The sequence below is a fragment of the Manis javanica genome, chromosome 10 (assembly GCF_040802235.1).
Source record: "Manis javanica isolate MJ-LG chromosome 10, MJ_LKY, whole genome shotgun sequence".
Lineage (NCBI taxonomy): Eukaryota > Metazoa > Chordata > Mammalia > Pholidota > Manidae > Manis > Manis javanica.
The window spans coordinates 24,316,278-24,323,329 of NC_133165.1; the positions used below are offsets into that span (position 1 = coordinate 24,316,278).

At 39.7% G+C, this 7,052-nt stretch overlaps 1 long non-coding RNA gene across 1 annotated transcript; it reads left to right on the top strand.

Moving 5' to 3' along the window:
* The first annotated feature begins 1,355 nt into the window (after positions 1–1,355).
* Positions 1,356–6,554, top strand: LOC140844012 (uncharacterized). The gene is made up of 2 exons (XR_012122075.1): positions 1,356–1,880; positions 5,561–6,554. It is a non-coding gene; the product is annotated as an uncharacterized lncRNA (long non-coding RNA).
* Positions 6,555–7,052: the final 498 nt, after the last annotated feature.

Consider the following 7,052-nt stretch of genomic DNA (forward strand, 5'->3'; position numbering starts at 1 on the left):
TACTTTTTTTTCTCCTCATGGGGGAAAATATTTGGCTAATTCAGTTTATCTAGCTGATGTATAATTACCTGCTTAATTACCTGGAAGGCACTCTCAAAGAAATAATGCTAAACAATACTGAATATTTTATATTACAGAAATATCCAAATATCCCTATATCAACTGTCTTATAGCAAACTCTCATCAGATCTTTAACCATTGTCATTTGTAAGTCTTTTGTTTTTATAGTTTACTATTCCTAAACTAGACATCCAACATCACAACAGATTCAGAGAGTCCACCCTCTGACATGGAAACAGCTCAAAAGGCTGACTCAGGAGGGAGAGGATACGGTCAGACAACAGAATGTGACTCTAACACCTAATAAGCTGTTCCTAGCAATGCTAGCCATCATCACCATCCAATCATCTGGTGAGCCCTCCAGAGAAGAGTCCATGCAGAACGATTAAACCCACATTACCTATGTCTTCAATTAAAGAAAGAAGGGGGAGAGCTCCAAGACCCTGAGGTTTTTATAATCTTTTAGAGATTTTCCAATCTTTTCACCTTTCTTCCTGTTTTCTGGTGCTGTTATCTCTCTCTTTCTTTCTCGAACAAAGCCCTTTCTAGAACCTCTCTACCCTGCTGTTACAAGAGAGCACTTTACATTGTAAAAAAGTAACCTGGGTTCCCCCAGATACTTTACCTGAGCTAGGGTCCTGCTGGCTGGTGAGGGAATCTGAAGGCAGGTGCTGGGCATGGTGGCCATGGAAGCATAAACTACCAAGGAGACAAACAGCTGAACTTCTTGAAAAACATTGCTTTTCTCTCACTCACATGCCTCAAATTACCCTGATTGACCCCAGAAGATGGCTGGTTAGCCAGATACAGATACGATTCCTCAAGAGAGGAACATCCTAAGACAGGCACAGTCTCAAAGGGGCCATCAGGAGAGAACTTGGGGGCCAACAGAGGTGAGGCACAGATCCTCACGCTCCCGACCTTGCAGAGGCCTAAACCTTCACGATCTCTGAGAGAGATCTCCTCTTACAGCTGCTTTGCTGCCCACACTCAGCTCAGATCAAGGGCCAGGCTGTGGTCATAATCCCACATTTCTCTTGCACTATGGGAAATTAGGGAAAAAGCTATCTTCTATCTTTCTATGGGAATTTAAGGAAAGGGAAATGTCATGAATGGAAAATTTAAGGCAAGACTGTGTTAGAAAACTTTCTATAATCTCTATTATATCTATCACCTACATTTTTCAATAAAGAAAAAACTGGAAGATGTGGAGGGCCAGAAGCAGTATCACCCAGTAGTGATGTCACCCCAGAAGTGAGGTCACTGGAAGCAGAAGTGACACTGTAGGTTCTGAAAAATCAAAAGTTAGCATAAGTGCATAAGTACAGCCATCTTAAAGGGTTAAACACCACCCTCTAGCCTAGGAGAAGGAAAATTATTAGAATCTTGAAAAACAAATTAGTCAGCCAGTGTTAAATGTAGTGACCTTCAGTTAGCTAACCTCAAATCAGTTCATCATGAACACCAGGTGGTGGGCAGCTGCGGGCTTCAGACAGCTAACCTTGGTCGGATAGTCATGCATACCAAGCTTATCTTGCTGAAACACTGTGTAAGAAAATACTGTCTTTTTGAAAATGCTATGCTATAAAAACCTCTGGCGTTGACTGTTCGGGGTCCTCGTTGAGACCCGCTGCGTCGGGCGAACTTGGACCCCTGCTAGCTGGTTCCTGAATAAATTCCTCTTGCTTATTGCATCAAGAGACGCCTTTCGTGAGTGATTTGGGGCGGTGTCCTCCTCTGGGAAAATCCAACATTTGGGGGCTCGTCCGGGATCATGCGCTCACCCCGCTTCACTCCCGAAGTCGCTTTTGGAGGAAGAGGTAAGATTAGTGGCACCTTGGTTTGTCTGTATTCTGTTTTCTGTTTTTCAGTAAGACCGGTCAGAATTCTGAAAGGGGGTACCCACTGTCTGGCAGCTGTCCCGATCCCGTAAAGGGGTCGAGACTGCGGTCGGTAGACGTACTAGGAGCACCGCAGGCTGCAACCCTGGGGGACGCCTTCGGGAGGTTGGGAGGCCAGGGACGCCTGGTAGCCTCCCGTCTGTTTTTCCAGCAAGGTGAATCTGATGAGATAGGGTTGATTTTCAGGCGCCAGGAATATCAACTCTCTGATTCCTTTCGGTTTCTGTTTGAAAATCTGAGAAAAACAAAAAGCGGCCGCTGTGTGTCTAATCTGTGTGTCTCTGTTTTTTGTGTCTTTCACGTGCCTAATAATTGTTATACTGACAATGGGACAGACTCAGATAACCCCCTAAGTGTGTAAATGAATATATCTTTCTACCTCCGGATGGTATTAATGAAATTGATTTAAAGACAAGCGCTTGTGAAAATTGAGTATTCTAAAACTTCCAGACAACCTGATAAAAAAGTGTTAAACATTAATGCTAATTTGAGTTTGCCTGAGGCGGGCATGTCTTGGTAGTTGTCGGCTGCCTGAGTTTACCTAGAGTCATTTGAGTCATGTTATCTGCTAAATCTTTTAAGAATAGAATGCTTAGAGGCTTGGCTTTGTCTAGTGTTCAGTGGGGGTCTTGTGAGTAGTCTAGTGTAGTTGTTGCAGGTAGGTGAGCTAGATGGGTGTGGCAAGTGAACACCTTTTTAATTGTGTGTTGCAGTGTGTATGCCTACCTGCAGCCTGAGAATCTTTGTAGTAACTTAAGGCCTTAGAGTTTTGTTAAGTTGAGAAGATGTGCTCTGTGTTTGCTGGGAGATTGTGCTGTGAAGCTCATGGTTGCAGAAATTGTAGAATGTGTTCATAAGTTTGTCAGTCTAGGGAATGTTAGTTTGACAGTTTGCAGTGTCCTGCTTCTCAGTGTTCACTGGAGCTTGAAGTTTCTAATAGTTTTGAGTTCTGGTTAGAACTGCTTAAAGTGATAGAGAGGGCATTTCTCTATGCTGGAAGATGTATGTTTTAATGAGAGAAAGTGTAAAGAACGGAAATTCGTTTTGTTGAAAGTAAAAGAGAGTGATTGTTCTGAAGTGCAGCTATTTGTTTAAAGAGAGAGAACACTGAATGTAAAAAGAAAGTTGTAGAAGGCTTGTGGAAGAGTTGGTATAGTCATGCTATGTGAAATTGAAGCGAGTAAGTCTTGGTATCGAGTGTACAGCAGAATTAGAATTTTGTTTTCAGTTAAAAAGACAAAGTTTTCTTTAACTGTTAGTCTGCTCTTAATGTTGAAAGATCAAAGCAGTTTTTCATGCTTAAAGTCTCAGTGAGTTGCCATGAAATCGTAATATTAAAAAGACTAAAAGCTAAAGTTTGTTAACAACTGTATAACCTTTATTTGCCTTTGAAATATTTTGTTATTGAAAATGATTGCATGGCCTGAGAAATTGAATTCCTAAGCAGAATAGTAACAAAGCTTTTTTCAGCTGATTAAATGCACTTAGTTAACAAACCAAAATTTATTCTTAAAAATTGAACTGTAGAATCTGGACAAGATTATGTTTCTCCCAGAAAAACAGGTTTCACTGTAAAAGTTTAGATAGACAAACATGTGACCACTTTTGAGAAAAGTTGTAATAGATTTTTTTGACAACCACCAGGTCTTCTTGTTTAATTTATATGCTGTATGTTTTAAAAAACATAGAGGACTCCATATTTTTTAATGCAAATGATCTTATAAGCTGCTATGCAAATTCTATTAAAAGCTCTATCTACTATTAAAGAGTAAAACATCCTTGAAGCTTTCAGGGAAGACCTGTAGACTTAAGCACTTTCTCTGCTTTTTTGTATCTGGTCTTAGACACTTATGCTGAGTTATGTTCTTATTATTTTCACTGTTTGTAAGCTATTGATTGTAAGCCAAAATTCATCATTTCTCAGTCCCTAAATGAAGAAGTAAAATGCCTGATCTCTTTCATCTCAAAGCATATTTCTGGTCAGATCTGAATATCTGTGTGAAAGAAAGGGACATTTAAATTTGAGATTCTGCTTAAACTTTTAAGTTGAATTTGACTATAGCCATATTCATTCTTTGTATGTATCCCTAACAGGTCTTTTGTATGCCTAGTGATATTATACTCTGCCTTGAGTTTAGACAGTTCTTTCAGCTAAATGTGAATTCTTATTGTAGCTTTTTTTTCCCTTCCTGAAGATGAAAGCAGAAGAATCTACCATCTGCTACCATTCTCTCAAGAATGCTTAGTAACCTAGAATTATTTTGACTTTCTGTATATTGTCTTTAAAAATTGACAGCAGCAGTCTCCCCTGCTGCCCCACCTTTTTAAGGTACCTCGTTTACTGTGCTGAGTATATAGACAATAAATGTGTAATGATAGTTCTAAAAAAATTAAATGCAAAAAGGTGCTTTTACCTCTAGTTAACTCTGATATTTTCCAGAGGGCCCCTGGAACATGTCAGAAGAATTTTTTCTCATTAGAGAAAGTATTTGACTAATTTGGCTTATTTATCTGGTATATATATATATATTTATATATTTATATATATATATATTTACCAGGAAAGCACTGTCAAAAGAGAATGATGCTAAACTTTGTTACTGAATGTTTTGTATTACAGAAATATCTGAATTACCTTATGTCAACTGTTTTACAGTAAGCTCTCATCAGATCTTTAACCATTGTCATTTGTAAGTCTTTTGTCATTTATAGTATTATCCCTAAACTGGTAAAGAACTAGATTTCAGCAGAACAGGTATTAGTTACATAAGATTACATGAACTAAAGAAAATGATTTTGTGTCTTTTTGTTTCAAATGTTGCTGATAAAGTGTTTTAACCTTGTTCTCTTAAACTGACAACAGTTTAGTAAATGACTATCTTTATAAGCAGAATTGAAACATCCTTCTCTCTACTTGATCCCTCCAGAGTTTAAAAATTTTCAGTGACTGTTTCTGTATTCCATGGCAGTATGTTTATTTGCACGAGTTCAATAAGAATCTGCTTTCCTTGTGAGAAGACTACTTAAGAACACTGGTTATACTGCCAAGGTTTTGACTGGAATGTCATACCTGAGAGACATGTGCATAGACTCAGATGTGAACAACTTTAAAGAACTAAGATTGACTTTATAAAGCCAACAAAGCCCCTTGGAAGAACTGGCCTGGTACCTTGCTTACAGAGTTCCCAGCAGCCTTACCAGGTGAGTAAAGAAGGTCACTTCCTGGCAGGTGCAGAGACCTCGAGAAGAGAAGAATTCATCCAAATCTACAGGTACTGCAGGCAAAGCCTGATGGCAAGTCTAGCTTGGCTGTCTAGCCTCAAGAGGCTTTTAAAAGTTCAATCTGAAATTCCTTACAAAAAGTTCCAGCAAAGCATATTTAAAAGAGCCTGTGTAATCAATTGCTCTTCTTGCTGCGCCTGTGCAAATAATCAAGCCAGCTGTTAATTATTTTCTTAACCTGGTTACTTCTAGTAAAAATGAGAGTGATTTTAGAGAGAAGTATCGTTTCAATAATGCAGCCTCCTTCCAGAATAAAAAAATCCAACTCCAGATGTTGCTACATAACCTAATAACACAATTTGTTTTATCTTGCCTAGAAGCCACAAAACTGCAAATAGTAATGGAAATGAAACCCAGAATAAAAGTGCCAGCCTTCTGAAGCCCTCTCAACTGACCAGTGATGGAGACCTAGCTGCACCCTTTACTGCGCCCCCTTCTCAGCACGAAGCAGCCAGAGCGGTCATCGCCCCTTTTCCCTAGCAGCAGCTAGAGTCTCTATCTGTAGAAAAAAGAATGAGACCATACCCATAGCCTTCCCTGGTAAAAACAGGTATTTAATCCCTCCTCCCGAGGGATGGTAGGCTTGTAATACTAGACTAATCCCATGTGTCTCCACTCCGCCTTCAATTCCTCCCGTGATTTCTGTATTATAGTCCAGCTAGTGCCTAAGCTAATGTATCATGCAACCCTGATATCCACTCTAGCCGGACCCTTGCTTATTTTTGTGCTGCTTCTTACTTTTAGTCCCTGTGTTTTAAACCGGCTAGTATCTTTTGTTAGAGAAAGAGTGAGTGCTGTTCATGTGCTGATGTTGAAGCAACAATATCATTCACTCACCCCACAAGAAGACACAAACATTCCATGATTGCAATGCCCCTAAAGAGAAGTGGGGAAATGTAGGATCTGAAAAATCAAAAGTTAGCATAAGTGCATAAGTACAGCCATCTTAAAGGGTTAAACACCACCCTCTAGCCTAGGAGAAGGAAAATTATTAGAATCTTGAAAAACAAATTAGTCAGCCAGTGTTAAATGTAGTGACCTTCAGTTAGCTAACCTCAAATCAGTTCATCATGAACACCAGGTGGTGGGCAGCTGCAGCCTTCAGACAGCTAACCTTGGTCGGACAGTCATGCATACCAAGCTTATCTTGCTGAAACACTGTGTAAGAAAATACTGTCTTTTTGAAAATGCTATGCTATAAAAACCTCTGGCTTTGACTGTTCGGGGTCCTCGTTGAGACCCGCTGCGTCGGGCGAACTTGGACCCCTGCTAGCTGGTTCCTGAATAAATTCCTCTTGCTTATTGCATCAAGAGATGCCTTTCGTGAGTGATTTGGGGCGGCGTCCTCCTCTGGGAAAATCCAACAACACCAAATATGAGATCAGTCCCTAAGTGACATCATTATGAGCCTGTGTATATAAGTTGTGCTCAGAAATAAAACTGTGTCACTTGTCTGCCACCAGCATTCAGTGGACCTCCTGATCCCAAGTTTGGTTTCTCTGTCTTTTTTACATCTTTCTTTGTGTTTCCCTTAATCTCCTCATCCACTCCTTTCAGGTTCAGCTGTTTGTGGAGCTAGTCTCCACGGCACAGCTTATTGTTTCACTTTACCTATATGCTGTTTCTTTTTCCTTTAGCCCTAATCAAGTAGAGTACAACCTAGGCAACTACTTTAGCATGTAGGCCTAACTGTAAATAACATAGTAAAAGGTAGGAAGGATTCCTCCTTAAAGATAAGATTGCATTTTAATACACAGGAAGTTAAGAAGATTCTTAACTTACTCTTTAGCAAACAGACAATAACTCAGC